Consider the following 18562-nt stretch of genomic DNA (forward strand, 5'->3'; position numbering starts at 1 on the left):
CCTATGCTCTTAACCCCCGTCTTTGCTCGGAAACGGGCACATTATAGTCGCAAGTAATATTGTGAACGCATTTGACGCTGAGCATGCGCGATGCCTAATTCTACGAGAGAAATATTCTAGTTGGGCAATCTTTTTTTTTTTTTTACCGTTGTACAAAGCACTACCTGAAATAAAATATTACCACTGTCTAGTATATGCAGTCACGAAGCTTGAGTTGTGAGGGTGCTAGGAACAATTGATTGTGCCGCTACTATTTCGCATTGTCTGTAATGAGGCGATATTAGCGATCGTAGTGGTTAGCAACTATCTATGGATGCATATTTACTACGTATTGAGCTTCGTGACTGTGTGTGCTAGACTAGCGTTTCTCAAATTTTTTGAAGTGGGGACCACTTTTTTAAGTTCTTGTACCCTTCGAAAACAAATTTATCATTTTTGTAGTGTATTTTAATACCAGTATACTTATATTTTAAAATAGAATTAATTAATTATAATACTTTTGTAATTATATTTTTGTAGCCAATCACAAGTCACTTATAACAAATTCTGTGCATTGTTGATTCATCGCTTGCCTGTTAGCAGTTAGTTGTTTGAAATCCTTCTTATGTGGTACACGCTAGTAGTTGTCCATGTCTCTGTTAAATAGTACCCATTATAAACTGGCTTCGATCCGGATCTTTGAAAAGAAAGGAACATGATGATACGCTTAATTTAGGCAGTGCTAATAGTGTGTGTGAAGAAATATATTAATTCTAGTGCCATTAAAGAAATATATAGTCCTACTAGTAGCTATTCAAAGAAAAAAATACTTTCATAAATATGACAGGAGTTATTTGAAACTTGGATTTACTTGGTGTGGCAATGAGAGTGAACCAAAACCTCGGTGCGTTGTTTGTTACGAAGTGCTTTCAAACGAGTGTATGAAACCCGCGAAATTGAAACGGTACTTAGAGACGAAACAAGCAAGTGTAGAAAGTAAACCTGTCGGATTTTAAAATAGGCGGAGTCTAAAAATTCTTATATCGTCATCTGGAGAAACAAATAAAAATTAATGCAGAAACATGTCCGATTTTCAACAAGTTTAGATGCAATTTGGCATGTTCTATTATTGGTGTACGTTCCCATTTCATGGGTGTTGACAAAACTATCAAGAAACTCATCAATACATGAAAAGGTTCGGTACTTTGGTCCTCTGTTATGAATTCAGGTGGTCCCTGGCTGGGTCACAGGCGCGGCGCCAGATATGCAGGGAAAAGATGGAGAGAAACGCCACGTTCATAGTGCTTCAAATCCCTCTTTTGTTGCTGAGAGTAGAGTGAAAAGTGGGTAGACGGGTAGCGTAAGAAATTTCATAACATATTAGTAGAAAAAGTGAAAGGCGATTGCCATGTATAATTTCCAAAGTCTGAGATTTTCAGCTATAGTGTGATACGCAATTCTTTTGAACTTTATTTTTTCTGTATTTTGAAGGACCACAAGGACAGAATTCGAGGACCACAGGTGGTCCGCGGACCATAGTTTGTGAAACGCTGTGCTAGAGTACTAGACTGTGCTATTACTATGCAAACGGAAGGCATTTTTATTCGTAATCTGTCATATCATGTCTAGTGAAGTAATACGCAATATGGGAGTACGTGAGTGTTTACATTTCACCGCATTTTGTGGTCACACTTTCTGTGTGTCCAAAACTACGACTGCTGGTTAAAAGACGTATAATATTGTATAATACGGCTCATTCCTTATTTACACTTTCACATTTTTTTACCGAAATAAGTGAAGGTCACAGTACTGATATGGACAGGTCTTTCTCGAATATTTTACAAATGTTTTGTCGACAGCGCAGCGTTGGGTAGCCTACAATTCTTTTTTTTCTCTCTCTCTCTTTCTAAGAGAATTGGGAGTGTAGAAATACAATAATTGGTTTAAAAACATCAAAATGAAACCACTTACTTTTGCGTTCGTCTACTCCAAGAAAAAGATACGCTTATTTTTATTGCCTAACGGTTTAATTATAAAAATTAGGAGTCAGCTTCTGGTCTGTGCGGATGACGTGAATATGTTAGGAGAAAATCCACAAACGATTAGGGAAAACACGGGAATTTTACTGGAATCAAGTGAAAAGATAGGTTTGGAAGTAAATCCCGAAAAGACAAAGTAAATGACTATGTCTCGTGACCAGAATATTGTACGAAATGGAAATATAAAAATTGGAGATTTATCCTTCGAAGAGGTGGAAAAATTCAAATGTCTTGGAGCAACAGTAACAAATATAAATGACACTCGGGAGGAAATTAAACGCAGAATAAATATGGGAAATGCCTGTTATTATTCGGTTGAGAAGCTTTTATCATCTAGTGTGCTGTCAAAAAATCTGAAAGTTAGAATTTATAAAACAGTTATATTACCGGTTGTTCTGTATGGCTGTGAAACTTGGACTCTCACTCTGAGAGAGGAACATAGGTTAAGGGTGTTTGAGAATAAGGTGCTTAGGAAAATATTTGGGGCTAAGCGGGATGAAGTTACAGGAGAATGGAGAAAGTTACACAACGCAGAACTGCACGCATTGTATTCTTCACCTGACATAATTAGGAACATAAAATCCAGACGTTTGAGATGGGCAGGGCATGTAGCACGTATGGGCGAATCCAGAAATGCATATAGAGTGTTAGTTGGGAGACCGGAGGGAAAAATACCTTTAGGGAGGCCGAGACGTAGATGGGAGGATAATATTAAAATGGATTTGAGGGAGGTGGGATATGATGATAGAGACTGGATTAATCTTGCACAGGATATGGACCGATGGCGGGCTTATGTGAGGGCGGCAATGAATCTCCGGGTTTCTTAAAAGTCATTTGTAAGTAAGTAAGTAAGTAGTAACGTTAAAAAAATAAATCGATTATCATATTATGGGAAATACCTACCACAAGCTCTATTTTCAGCACATCTATTTGAGTCGATGTGCATACCGTATGCCTGTGGTGGAATCTTGTGTATTGGAATGAATGACTTTTCTATCGTCTGTTACATTTTCACGTAGGGTCATCCGCAAGGGGGAGGTGGGTGGTTACCGGGTTTGAACCCCCGCTTTGAACTAGAAGAAGACATTTATCCATACCAGTTATTCGTTTACCCATCATATACAAGTAACTATTGACTAACTATATATATATATATATATATATATATATATATATATATATATGATTATTGTGTATGTATAATAATGATAAAAGCATGCACACAAAATTAAATAGAAGTTAGAATTTGTTAAAAAAAGAATGACTGTGAAAGTATTACGTTTCTAAATATTTATAATGATATTCATGAATATGTTCTATTAGAACATAGTACAGTAGAGCGTCTCGTTTAGGCACAGTGAAAACGTAAACAAAGTGCAGGTAACGTGTGGGGGATGACGAGCCGTACGATAAACACGAGGGATGCACAAGGTTTTAGTTACAACATTAATGGCGGAGCATTAATTGAAATTATATTTTCCAAAAACACACAGAGTGGATTTCTAAAACGCGGACGAAATCGTGGTTCCAAACCTCTGCTTTTAAACCGCGATCAAGGTCTGAATCCTTTTGAGAAGAAACCGAGGTTCGTGGGTTTTATATATGGCAACGCAGCTAAGAATCGATTTTTATTCTTGTAAACAGTCGATATTACAAAGAAATGAACTTCGGGATTAATATTTTGATTGAATTCCAGTAAGTCACATTCTTTTGTTCTCAGCTAAGGTTTGTTATATTTGCTCGTTTAAAATACTAGCATCAATTGTAGGGAACTGATTTTTAGGTACCAGAATTATATTTCCCAAATATTTAGCACAAGTCGAACAACCTAAATATTAACCGGATTAAAATTGCAATTGAAACTAAAATGTTGTATGTTTTCACATACGTGGAAAGCCTCAATAGCAAAGAAATTAAAATAAGAATACAAAATCACGTTTGCTTCATACTTATTCTTATAGGCCCACATCATATTCGAGTATTAAATAAAATGTCCAGAACTATTGTGAAGACTAATAATTAAGTTACATCGTCTTATAGATATAAAGGTGTGATTAGTATAAAATATTAGGTCTATATCTTACTTCCCTCAAAGCAACAAGAACGTGTAAAAAGCTTGTCAACCTGCCGCCTCTTGCATTTCGTTGGAGATTATTATTTAGCATTCTTGCTAAATTTTGCATTGCTTTCTTCGAAAATCGAAATATTCGCCAGAAATTATCGTCCTTATATAGTTACAAAGGATTATTCCTGTCTCTCATCACTCTAATCCGGAGATTTAATACTCGTAGACATAAATTTTCCTTTGATAATCATCCAGCTGATCTACTATCTCCATCTTGTATACATGAAGCCGTTGTTTTAAACCTGCCCCAGTCATAGTCTCTGCAGCGAATAGGGATTATAAAGAATGGACACTGAGCGAATTTTCCTGTGTTTTGTTTCTCTGTGCGCCAGCGTATAGTTCCACTTTCAAGCACTAGAGGTTAGTGTAATCGGGCATACGCTAAGATAATAATTGAGAATAGAGTTGAGACACAGGATCCAAACATCGCCTACCTTATTGCATAATCCAGTAACGCTTTGCTTCAAATAAATTCAAGTTAACAGCTTTTCCTTATTTCTCAGTGATGAACTAGTTGTAATAATAATATTTTATATTTCAGATATCATAAATTATATTATAAAATAATATAATAAGTTACGTTATAAAATTAAGTATCGAATTCGTTTAATATTTGTATATAATATAATATAATATAGGTATATGGTTTTACTTCTCGTAAGAGTTTTGTTTTTACATTTTCAGTGCTATCAAATCATTACATATTTTAATTGTTGTTGGGGTCAACGTCTGAACTCTCATTATAAAGGAACTCTAGAGTCTAGACATTACAGTTAATGACGGATTTATATTTTATGAATCCAATTTATTTTATTTGAGTAGGCCTACATAATGTACCTAGGTGTATTAATTATATGTGTTATATTTTCGCTGTGTCGACTGCCAGCTGGTGTGATGTCAGCGCCAACTCTAGGGAGAAAACAGAATTTCACGCTCTAGCTGGCTTGAAGGTCATTGAAATCAGTCCGGCTACATCAAAGGTACCGACGCGAAGTGTCCATTCTTTATAATCCCTATTCGCTGGTCTCTGCCTCAGACCATGGTTTCGAGCCATGGCTCAGAAAAATGAAAAAGACCTCGTTTTATAAATCCAAACGCGGTTTAAAGCCATGGTCGTTGTCTAGACCTCGTTTTAGAAATCGACTCTCAAATTGCATAACGTTATCATATACACATTTTAACAAACAAGCAATAAAATTGTAACGTTGAAATAATTAAATATAACAAATCAAATTTTGCTGCTTACATAATGTTGCTTTCAAGCAGCATTTTTACGGTCATGAATTTCATTCTCTGTATGACTAACATAATATCACCGTCTTCTGTGGCCGAATTAACAAAACTATAGTATATTGGTCTGAACTGTATCTGAATAAATTGATCTTTGAGAAGGAATAATTATGTTTAGGAAATAGTGTTGTCATTTCGATCAATATATTGTAGTTTAATTCGGCCACAGAAGACGGTGATATTATGTTAGTCATGCAGAGAATGAAATTTATGACCGTAAAAATGCTGCTTGAAAGCAACATTATGTAAGCAGCAAAATTTGATTGTTATATTGAATTATTTCAACGTTACAATTTTATTGCTTGTTTGCGAGATGATCGACGGGTATAAATACAGGGACATCATTTTATTTTTACTTCAATTTTTATTGTATCTGAGTTTTTGAATGTACTTCACTCCCACCCCTTCTACTAATGAAGTTCAACCGTCCTCCACACAGATCCAAGACCGCATATACAGTCATAGTAGCCTTACCGTCACAGTACGTTCCAAAAATATGTTCGCGTTTTCCAATGACGAAAGAGCTTTCAATATTGCATCATTTTCGCACAGGTACTGTCGTCCATTTGCCTACGTCGCAATCTGGTTTTCCCCACCTGCTTCTATTCGCCTCTCTGTAAAGGCTAGTGGCTGGGCTGTCTTAGCTCTTTTCTGAGAACATTAATTTCTGTTAGGAATTGGACATCTACGTAATATTATACCCATACAACTGTTTAAAATAACTTAAATAAAAGGGCCTCGTTATGTAATTAACTGTCACGTGATTTCCGTCCTTTCTGCGATCCTGCGACATAACCACTTGGACGGACAGTAGATAGCATGTCTGAGTAATTTTATCTTTTCGGATCGAGCAGAAGTGAAGACTGAATTTACTGTACGTAAGGTACTCTTTTACAGAGTAGATACAGAATTATTTCAACATGAGTTACTAGTACGAAGGACGAAACTGGTAGGCCTAATTGGTATTACACACATTAGAACTGAAGCCTGTATCGAAATGAACGGCCACCATTTTGAAAAATGTGTTTAAATATCCATATTATGATTATTTTTCAATTTAACTTCATTCTCTATAGTGTACGCTAATGTGCTATAGACAGTATAATATACACTGCATAATGAATACGTCCACATGGACAGCTCAGTTCGTGAGTAAAAACACTCATTGTTAATACTGTACTGTATTTTGATTAAAGAAAAACCTAATGAAAATTATCAAACTCAAAAGCGTGATATTTCCTAGTTTACGTAAATGGATGAACTACTTTTCTTCCCTCCTATACCTAGTAAAGTGATTTGTTTGTATATTACGCCATCGAACTCCAGTCGTGGAAGGGAGTAGCAACCGTTGATCCAAAGGTATAGCCAGGTTAATATCAGAAATGTTAGTAAAAATAAAATGATGTCCCTGTACAATTGAAAGGCAAGCTGTTAAGTATTTGTATTGTAGTTGCTATAGTAATAATTTCATTTTGTGTCCATAGGAATTCTGCTATCCATATGTAATAATTTTGAAGAATTAAAATATGTCTCAATTTATCATGCTGTCGCTGCTATCGGAAATGTACATATAACTTACGTATCATATGCACGAAATCTGATGTATAGGACGTCACTGTAGAGTTCAATTAAAGCTTATCATTATCAGCTATTCTTCGCTACTCAGAGCTCTGGATGCCGATGTTCTTAAAAGAGAGTACGATTGCTATGAGAGATGACGTCACAGAGCACTGATCCTACTGATCACTGATTTAGGCAGTACTTTTGTTGTGCATCTACATATGGCTCAAAATAATTTTCTGAAGTTCCAAGAGATTTTTTATTAAAAGTGTGAACTCACAGTTTTTGTGAATTTGTATGAGTAGAGATACAGAGGGTCATATTGAAAGTCGTGAGCAACAATGTAACAAAAATGATTATATGATCATAATCTACAGACTCCACACTATGTATTGCCATATTGTGACGTCATTAACTTCTACCATGTGACCACAGGCAATGTTTGCAAAATGGTCGACAACGATGGTTCGTTTCGACAGCGTGCTGTCATTAAAGTCCTTGTTAAAGAAGAAAAATCTGCTGCTGAATTTCACCTCAGACTTCAGCGTGCATACGGAGATGTGTGCATGGGCGACAGCAGTGTTAGGAGATGGGAACACGAGCATCCAAGATGAGCCTCGTAGCGGTCGCCCTCGAACTGCCTCCACGGAACGCAACAAGGAAAGAGTTGATGAGTTCTGGGATGCATTTTGGTTGAATTGCTTGAACCTGGACAGACCATAAATGCTGTCCGCTATATTTAGACAGATTTGAAGCTCCGTCGTGCATTGCGCGAGAAACGCTCTGGAAAGAAGATCATCCTGCAACACGATAACGCGTGGCCTCACACTGATCGTGTCACCGTGGAGAATATCAGAACATTTGGGTGGGAAATTCTTCCGAAATCTCCCTACAGTCCCGACTTGGCACCCTCCGACTACCATCTTTTCGGTTGTGTAAAGGCCAACGCTACGAGACGCTGGATGACATCCGGAAAGCAGTGCGTCAATGTCTTCGGGAAGATGAAACGGACTTCTACAGCAAGGGAGTTTTCAAACTTACAGACCGGCGGGAAAAATGTGTGCAAAGAAATGGAGACTATGTAGAAAAGTGACAGGAAAGTGTGTAGATTAAGATGAAGGTTTATATATGAATAATTTTTTTTACATATCTTTTATCAATAATTTGATTTACTTCCTGTTTGGCTGAAACCAATCGTGCTCCTTTTGATTTTGTTGAAGGTGAGTTGGAATTGGTTTCTGGCTTTAATGTTGAATATAGAAGAGGTGGTTTTGCATTAATTTTTTTTTTTTTTTGGCTGAATATGCTAGTATTTTGTGTATGAGAATATTATTTTGTATTATTTTTTTGGGTAGTGATATCAGTTCTATATTTTTCTGTTTTAAGCTTTCTTTTATATTTATTTGGGTTCGTGGTACAATACCACGTGGGGTAATAGTAGGCTACTGATACTAATAAGGTATTTATGTTACAAAAAAAAAAGCTATTAGAATTATAACTAATTCATCAATGGAGGCATACTGAAGACCGTTATTTGTAAATGAAAAAATAATGACTGTAACATCATTGTATATTTATCAAGCCCTAAATTTCGTCAAAAGAAAATTCACAAATGTTGACACATAAGGAATGTTGTTCATATATACAACACCAGAAACCGTGACCTTTTTGACATACCTAAGTGTAGGCTAACCAAAACAATGAATAATTGTTTTATTATGTCTTTAAAAATAGCAAATAAATTTCCGAGATATCTTTTTAATCTGGAAAGGAAGTCTTCTAACAGACTTGTCTCTGGTTGGTTAATAAGCAAACCATTTTATGATATTAATAAGTTTTTTAATGTTAACGTTGTTGAGAGTTTTTATTTAATTTCGTTGTTCTTTGTTTACTTTATATTACTGACTTCGTCAATTGCGCAATTTTGTGTGCACTGACAGTACAACACTGAATATACTGGATGTACCTCGTTTGTCTAAAAAATAAAAATTGAGATTTATAACAATGGGTTGCTCATAACTTTCAGTATGACCTTCGTCATACTCGAAATGTTTTCCCAGTACGAAACGCCGTAAGTAGGATCGTTATCGTATTTTTGAACGATTTTGCATAGCGGACAATAAATAGCACCAGAGTTGCACGAATGTACTAAATAATTCCCAAAACATGCTATGAAATGTTTCATATAAAATAAAGGAAGCAAAAACAAGCGAGATCGTGCGTATTTGCTTGCTTTCCGCACACAACCAATACGCGGTAAGTGTGAAATACCACATTCAGTATTCCCAACGTAACACACAACAATTTCCCTATTCTTACCGCTTAAGCGTCACATTCATTTTACTGCTTTAGGCTTTTAACATATTATTTTTAAAGACGTTCAATATAGTAATAATTATAAATTGGAAACTTACCACTGCAATTTCACCTAAATTGCAATGTTAATTATTGTTTTTAAATATTTGCAAAAATTAAGTAAACTCTACAACACCACAAAAGTTACTGAATTTGTAATGCAAGTAACATTAAGGGAGCCGTAAAAAAATCAACAAGATTCCAGACTCAACATAGACTGGGGGGGAGGAGACAGACGTATATGACGGCCTGCTGCAGCATAGTAAACACAGAAAACATTTTATAGCAACAATGTTGAAGATAGATATATTTGTTTTCCAAAGTTGCCGTCATTGAACAGAAACCAAGATGGAGATTTCATTGCAACTAATTAGAAATTCCTCTTTCAGGTATGTAATAAACGATCTTCGCACAAAATAATGTACGATACACGAGCGGTATGTTTGTTTTCATGTTCTCGGAAATTAAAAAAGCTCAACTACGTTTCGCTTTTTCAATCTTTTCCTCGAACATGAAAACGTCAACATACCGCTCTTGTAACGCATTGTTTAAAATATCTCAAAGAATAACCCCTTGAAATCAATGACACTGTATAGTACTATACATCGCACAATCAATAGCTCTAAGCATCTTAGATAAAACAATGTTAGAATGTGATTGTGTTCTAGGCTACTATTAAGAAATCAAGACATACTAAATGCGTATATTATGCGTCATCTTTGTGTTTTACGTGCAGCTACCATTGAAGAGGAAGAGATACAGTAGACATCGTAATTTCCGTATATCTCAAATGTTACACTAATTTAAGAGTATGTAACACACCACGTGACACTAGCAGCTCCCAAAATAAAGCGATTGCATGGGACTTAGTTTTATATAATAATTTCATTGTAATATTAGAGATCAATACCACGGCCAATGACGTCAGAACATATTTGACGTATAAGACTCCCTCCTGCGGAAGGGCTTGGAACTACGAGAAAGGGTGAAACCTGATCAGTGGTGGTTTCAGGATTTGCGCCCTCTTTCTCCCCGTATCAGAGTTGTAACTTAATATGGGCTTTAATTGATGAAAAATATAGCTATTTTCCCTTGATAAAAGCTTGCCCCTAGTAATGAAGTTACATTTCTACTGGGGAAAGTAGCATATATACATTATTCTACTCTAAACTCCATCAATGGTACTAGACTACAGATACATACATACGTAAGTGTTCTGCCCAGGGGCATGTCTTTCACTGCAAACCCAGTATTCTCCATTCTTTATTTTCTGCCTTCCTCATAGTCTCCGCATATGATGCACATATCTTAATGTCGTCTATCATCTCATATGTTCTGCAACTTTTCTCCCGTTCACCATTCCTTCCAGTGCATCCTTCATTAGGCAGTTTCTTCTCAGCCAGTGACCAAGCCAATTCCTTTTTCTCTTCCTGGTCAGTTTCAGCATCATTCTTTCTTCATCCACTCTTTCCAACGCAGTTTCGTTTCTTATTCTGTACTACCCATACCCGTGCGATCCGCTGCACCCGTTAGAAATAAATATAAAGTAATTACATAATTAAAATAGGACGTTTGATCCAGGGAACAATCGCGTTTGATAGAAGGATAAATCGTTTAATATGTTACTTAATTTAAATTGCATCCAAATAATTAAAATGCGATTGTTTTGGTCCAGAGACACTCATTTGGTGCAATGACAATTCCTTTAACATGTTTCTTAATTTTTATTACATGCAACCATAGTTTAATGAAGATTGACATTATTTAGATTTAATGTGTACATTTTATTTCACTTGTTATAGGTTTCCATTGAATTATGGTAATAACTTAATTTTAACCCTTGTTTTCTACGTATTCAGTAAATGGCACTTGGCCCACTATGGTTCTGAACCCTTCAAATAATTTAAATTATATATTATATTATATTATATTATATTACATTATATTATATCAGAAGTTACTGTAATAACATTATAGCATTATGTCCATCTAGAGAAACTACACTTTCCAATGGTGAAATAATAATTAATTATACAAATAGGTTAATTTAGCTTCCGATATTACTTCATACAAACACAGAAACATTCTCTGTAGGCTATCTTTCATAGCTTTCGATTGTTGCTGTCCAAGGCCCCTTATAGACGAAGTCATTTGTTTTTTAATTCATTACACGGCCTTAGATGGCAGTTATTTTAATTTTAAAACTCATTTATCTCATTAAATATCAGTCCTATCAAAATTTTTCAAGGAATAAAACTTATCGCAAATTATTTTTAAAGAAACTTTTGTTATGTAACATTTTTCACAAAAGTCAATAATAAGCGAGATATTTAGATTTATTTAATTCAGGCCCCCTTATAACCCCCCTTTAAATAATGTATTTTGAATGCCATATAGCCTAAAATCTAAGTTACAACGAACTTAATTTATATTCCAATTTTCATCGAAATCCGTTCAGCCATTATCGCGTGAAAAGGTAACAAACACACAGGCAGACAGACAGACAGACAGACATACAAACAAAAATTTCAAAAAAGCGATTTTCGGTTTCAGGGTGGTTAATTATATATGTTAGGATCAATTATTTTTGGAAAATCGAAAATTACCAGAAAAATTTCGGCTACAGATTTATTATTAGTATAGATAAGGAAACAGATAAAATTGAAATTCTTACAGGATCCAGTTGAGGCGAATAGAGACAATTATTTCAATAAAAGACGGGAAGCAAATCGTACGCTTAGGAATAAAAAGAAAGATTACTTGAAGGAAAAACTGAATGAGGTATTAACAAATAGTAAAAATAAAAACATTAGAGATTTATATAAGAGCATAAAGGAATTCAAGAATGGATATCAGGCAAGGGTAAACGTGATCAAGGATGAGAATGGTGACTTGCTTGCAGACGCTCATTCAATCCTGAACAGATGGGAAAACTATTTTGGACAACTACTAAATATACATAGGCCAAATAGAAATGATCGGGACGAAATTAAAATACAAACTGCTGAGCCATTTATACCCGAACCCACACTTTCTGAAGTCGAAATTGCGATAGAAAATCTGAAAAATTGTAAGTCTCCAGGTATCGATCAAATTCCAGCAGAATTAATACAAGAGGGTGGAACCGCGTTATCTAACGAAATTTATAAACTTGTACTTGCAATTTGGGAAAAGGAAATTGTACCAGAACAATGGAAGGAGCCCATAATCGTACCTATCTTTAAGAAGGGGGCAAGACTAACTGTAGTAACTTTCGAGGAATATCACTTTTGTTGACGTCATACAAAATTTTGTCCAATATTCTTTTGAGAAGATTAACTCCATATGTAGATGAAATTATTGGGGATCATCAGTGTGGTTTTAGGCGTAATAGATCAACTATTGACCAGATATTTTGTATTCGACAGATGGTGTAGAAAAAAATGGAAGTATAAGGGTACAGTGCATCAGTTATTCATAGATTTCAAAAAGGCATATGACTCTGTTAAGAGAGAAGTTTTATATGATATTCTTATTGAATTTGGTATTCCCAAGAAACTAGTTCGATTAATTAAAATGTGTCTCAGTGAAACGTACAGCAGAGTTCGTATAGGCCAGTTTCTGTCAGATGCGTTTCCAATTCACTGTGGGCTAAAGCAAAGAGATGCACTATCACCTTTACTTTTTAACTTTGCTCTAGAGTAGTCTAGAGTATGCCATTGGGAAAGTCCAGGATAACAGAGAGGGCTTGGAATTGAACGGGTTGCATCAGCTGCTTGTCTATGCGGATGACGTGAATATGTTAGGAGAAAATCCACAAACGATTAGGGGAAACACGGGAATTTTACTTGAAGCAAGTAAAGAGATACGTTTGGAAGTAAATCCCGAAAAGATATTGTATATGATTATGTCTCGTGACCAGAATATGGTACGAAATGGAAACGTAAAAATTGGAGATTTATCTTTCGAAGAGGTGGAAAAATTCAAATATCTTGGAGCAACAGTAACAAATATAAATGACACTCGGAAGGAAATTAAACACAAAATAAATATGGGAAATGCCTGTTATTATTCGGTTGAGAAGCTTTCGTCATCTAGTTTGCTGTCAAAAAATCTGAAAGTTAGAATTTATAAAACAGTTATATTACCGGTTATTCTATATGGTTGTGAAACTTGGACTCTCACTTTGAGAGAGGAACATAGGTTAAGGGTGTTTGAGAATAAGGTTCTTAGGAAAATATTTGGGGCTAAGAGGGATGAAGTTACAGGAGAATGGAGAAAGTTACACAACGCAGAACTGCACGCATTGTATTCTTCACCTGACATAATTAGGAACATAAAATCCAAACGTTTGAGGTGGGCAGGACATGTAGCACGTATGGGCGAATCCAGAAATGCATATAGAGTGTTAGTTGGGAGGCCGGCGGGAAAAATACCTTTAGGGAGGCCGAGACGTAGATGGGAGGATAATATTAAATGGATTTGAGGGAGGTGGGATATGATGATAGAGACTGGATTAATCTTGCTCAGGATAGGGACCAATGGCGGGCTTATGTGAGGGCGGCAATGAACCTCCGGGTTCCTTAAAGGCCATTTATAAGTAATAATAATAATAATAATAATAATAATAATAATAATAATAATAATAATCCTTGGCGCTACAGCCCTTTAAGGTCTCGGACCGACCACTCAGCTGCTGGCCTCACGTTCACATACCGAAACAGAGGTGGACGATCATCAAGCCAGAAGTGAGGTATCTTGTGGTTAACACGGTGATCCCCCAGCGGTTATAGTTGGGTAACTGGATTTCGCTACCTGTCGCTACAATGATAGATAGGCACCGGTCCCATACACTGGCGGATATTTCATGAAAAAATTTCTTCCCCCATGAGGACTCGAACCAGCACGCATTCCATAACGCGTGACCTAGGCAGGATGCCTTAGACCACGACGCGGGATTCACGTATTTATACGAGTCAGTAGTTTAAAGATATTGTCATAGCTACGAAAATACTTGTAGGGGCATGTGACGAGTGCATTTAAGTATAAATGTGGAAACTGTGTGAAATTATGGGTACGAATTTTTAAAGATAGCATTAAAATAAGGAGATACTAAAATGTATTAGCTTTAGTTATAACATAAACGTATTAGCTATTTAATAAAATATAAAATAGTAAATCACAAGAATTACTGGCGGCGCTGGCAGGTCGATGTATTATATCGATGCCAACACAGCTGCGCACGCGCAGACTTCTATTGCTCCTCCCAACTTTCCCTTCTGCGTTATGGCCTGTGTGAGTGCGTGCGTGCGTGCGTGCGTGCGTGCCCGTCCGTGCGTAGCGTTTGTTACTAAATCCAGAATTATTTTACATTAATACAGGGACATCATTTTATTTTTACTAACATTTTTAATATTAACCTGTCTATACCTTTAGAGAACCGGAAACACCGCTTGCTCCCCCCTCCAAGACTGGAGTTCGATGATACTGGCGTAAAACACAAATCACTATCCTAGGTATAGGAGGGAAGAAAAGTAGTTCATCCATTTACGTAAACTAGGAAATATCGCGATTTTGAGTTTGATAATTTTCATTAGGTTTTTCTTTAATCAAAGTACAGTACTGTATTAAGAATAAGTGTTTTTACTCACGAAGTGAGTTATCCATGCGAACGTATTCATTATGCAGTGTATATTATACTGTCTACAGCACATTAGCGTACAATATAGAGAAAGAAGTTAAATTGAAAAATAATCATAATATGAATATTTAAACACAATTTTGAAAATGGTGGCCGTTCATTTCGATACAGGCTTCAGTTCTTTTGTGCATATTATCGCACTATAGACTATTGCATCTAATTCCAAATGCCAGTTTCGTCCTTCGTACTAGTAACTCATGTTGAAATAATTCTGTACCTACTCTACGTACTGTGAATTCAATCTTCACTTCTGCCCGACCCGAAAATATAAAATTACTCAGACATGCTAACTACTGTCCGTCCAAGTGGTTATGCCGCAGGACTGTAGAAAGGGAGGAAATCACGTGACAGTTAATTACTTAACGAGGCCCTTTTATTTAAGTTAAATTAAACAGCTGTATAATATTACTTAAACTTCCAATTCCTAACAGAAATTAATGTTTTCAGAAAAGAGCTAAGACAGTCCAGCTATTACAGAGGGGCGAGCAGAAGCAGGTGGGGGAAATCGGGATGCGACGTAGGCAAACGGACAGTACCTGTGCGAAAATATGATTCAATATTGAAAGCTCTTTCGTCACTGGAAAACGCGAACATATTTCTGGAACGTACTATACTCAGTAACTCAGTACTGCTTACTATCTGCGGTCTTGGTTCTGTGTGGAGTTGGAACTTCCTTAGTAGAAGGGGTGGGAGTGAAGTACATTAAAAAAACTCAGGTACAATAAAAATTGAAGTAAAAATAAAATGATGTCCCTGTATAATACATAAACTAATCAATAAGGCTCCCTCTTGTATTGTTTACGACTGACTCCGAATGTTCTGGCAGTTGTTCGATTCCACACCTGTAGAATGTGATTGTTTAGACAGCGTTTCTCAAACTATGGTCCGCGGACCATCTGTGGTCCTCGAGTTCTGCCCTTGTGGTCCTTAAAAAAAGACAGAAGAAAAAATAAAATTTAAACGAATTGCGTAGGCTATCACACTACAGCTGAAAATCTCAGAGTTTGGAAGTGACACATGGCAATCGCCTTTCACTTTTTCTCCCAGTAGGCCTACTAATTTTTCATGATATTTCTTACCCTACCCGTCTACCCACTTCCCACTTTACTCTCAACAACAGAAGAGGGATTTAAAGCACTATGAACGTGGCGTTTCCCTGTACATCTGGCGCCGCGCCTGTAACCCAGCCAGGGACCACCCGAATTCATAACAGGACCAAAGTACCGACTCTTTTCATGTATTATGACTTTCTTAATAGTTTTGCCGACACCCAGTCTGCACATTGAAATGGGCACGTACTGTACGTCGTACACCAATAATAGAACGTGCCAAATTGCATCTTTACTTGTTGAAAATCGGGCATATTCCTGCATTAATTTTTTATTTGTTTTTCCAGATGACGATATAAGAAATTTTAGACTCCGCCTATTTTAAAATCCGACAGGTTTACTTTTTACACCTGCGTGTTTCATCTCTAAGTGCCGTTTCAGTTTCGCGGGTTTCATTCACTCGTTGAAAGCACTTCGTAACAAACAACGCACCGAGGTTTTGGTTCACTCTCACTGCCACACCAAGCAAATCCAAGTTCCAAATAACTCTTGTTATATTTACGAAAGTATTTTTCTTTGAATAGCTACCACTAGGGTTAGGTATTTCTTTAATGGCACTATAATCGCTAATATTAATATACAGGGTGTTTCAAAAATACGGGGCATAATTTCAGGTATGTATTTCCCACATGTAGACAATCAAAATAGTTCATTACAACATGTGTCCGGAAATGCTTTATTTCCGAGTTATGGCCTTCACAACATTGAAATTCACCGGAACCATACCTCATGTTTTAGAAGACACTCCACTGATCAATCGTCAACACATTTACTTCTTGCATGATGGCGCTCCTGCACACTTCAGTCGTACGGCTCGCCGGTACTTGGATCCAAGGTTTCCTGATCGATGGATAGGTAGAGGTGGCCCAATTGCTTGGCCTCCACGCTCCCCTGATCTGAACCCTCTCGATTTCTACTTGTGGGGCCATTTAAAGTCATTGGTTTATTCGTCTCCGGTGCCTGATTTGGAATCCCTTCGGAATCGAATTGTGGCATGTTCTGAGGACATACGCAATACTCCTGGAGTTTGGGATCGTGTTCGCAGGTCAATGAGACATCGATGTGAGGTCTGTATTCAAGCAGGAGGTGGACATTTTGAACATCTTCTGTAATGACAACGACCTGCGGAAAGAAAAACGTTCCGGTGAATTTCAATGTTGTGAAGGCCATAACTCGGAAATGAAGCATTTCCGGACACATGTTGTAATGAACTATTTTGATTGTCTACATGTGGGAAATACATACCTGAAATTATGCCCTGTATTTTTTAAACGCCCTGTATTTCTTCACACACAGCTTCTGAACTATTAGCACTGCCCAAATGAAGTGTATCATCATGTTCCTTTCTTTTCAAAGATCCGGATCGAAGCCAGTTTTCCATTATTTATAATGGGCACTATTTAACAGAGACATGGACAACTACTAGCGTGTACCGCATAAGAAGGAATTCAAACAACTAACTGCTAACAGGCAAGCGATGAATCAACAATGCATAGAATTTGTTATAAGTTACTTGTGATTGGCTACAAAAAATATAATTAGAAAAGTATTATAATTAATTAATCCTATTTCAAAATATAAGTAGGCCTATACTGGTATTAAAATATGCTACAAAAATGTTGAATTTGTTTTTGAAGGGAACAAGAATAAGGTGGTCCGCGGAACTTAAAAAAGAGGTCCTCACTTGAAAAAAGTTTGAGAAACGATTAGAACTTAAGGAATAGTCAAGCGAATTTTCAAGAGCAGCTTCGATATTAGAGGAGATTCCCCGTAGATTGTTGGGTAGAGAGCGAAAAGAATATAAATTCGATGGAGGAAGATTAGGAGATTAAGATGAATGTGGGATAACTTCCCAACCCAACTCTTCGATAACCGCTTTTGTAATATTAGCAATATGCAGACGAGAATTATCATGTTGCAAAATCGCTTGATGCAATTTTTTCCGGTCACTTTTCTTGATTTGCGGCCTAAGGCGACTTAATTGTTGGCAATAAATCTCAACAGTGATTTTTACATTCCTCGAAAACAGTTATTCATAGCAAATGACACCTTCTTTATTCCATCAGTTGTACAAGATTACGTGGCTAGACATAACCTTTTGCACGTGGAGTTGCTCTTTTATTACGGCTTAGTCATGCCTTCCTGTTCTTAATGTTGATGTAAAGGCACCATTTTTCGCTACAAGTAACAATCGATATTTTTGACGAGCTAACGATAACGAACTACTAAAAAGCACAAATGGTAACACGCCGATTTTTTTTTTGCCCAAAAAGTACAGTACCCTTACACCCAATTTTTTTACTACCTCTATGGAGTGCACATGTATAATGGTTGAGTCCACACCTGTGGAGTAACGGTCAGCGCGTCTGGCCGCGAAACCAGGTGGCCCGGGTTCGAATCCCGGTCGGGGCAAGTTACCTGGTTG

The sequence above is a fragment of the Periplaneta americana genome, chromosome 5 (assembly GCF_040183065.1).
Source record: "Periplaneta americana isolate PAMFEO1 chromosome 5, P.americana_PAMFEO1_priV1, whole genome shotgun sequence".
Lineage (NCBI taxonomy): Eukaryota > Metazoa > Arthropoda > Insecta > Blattodea > Blattidae > Periplaneta > Periplaneta americana.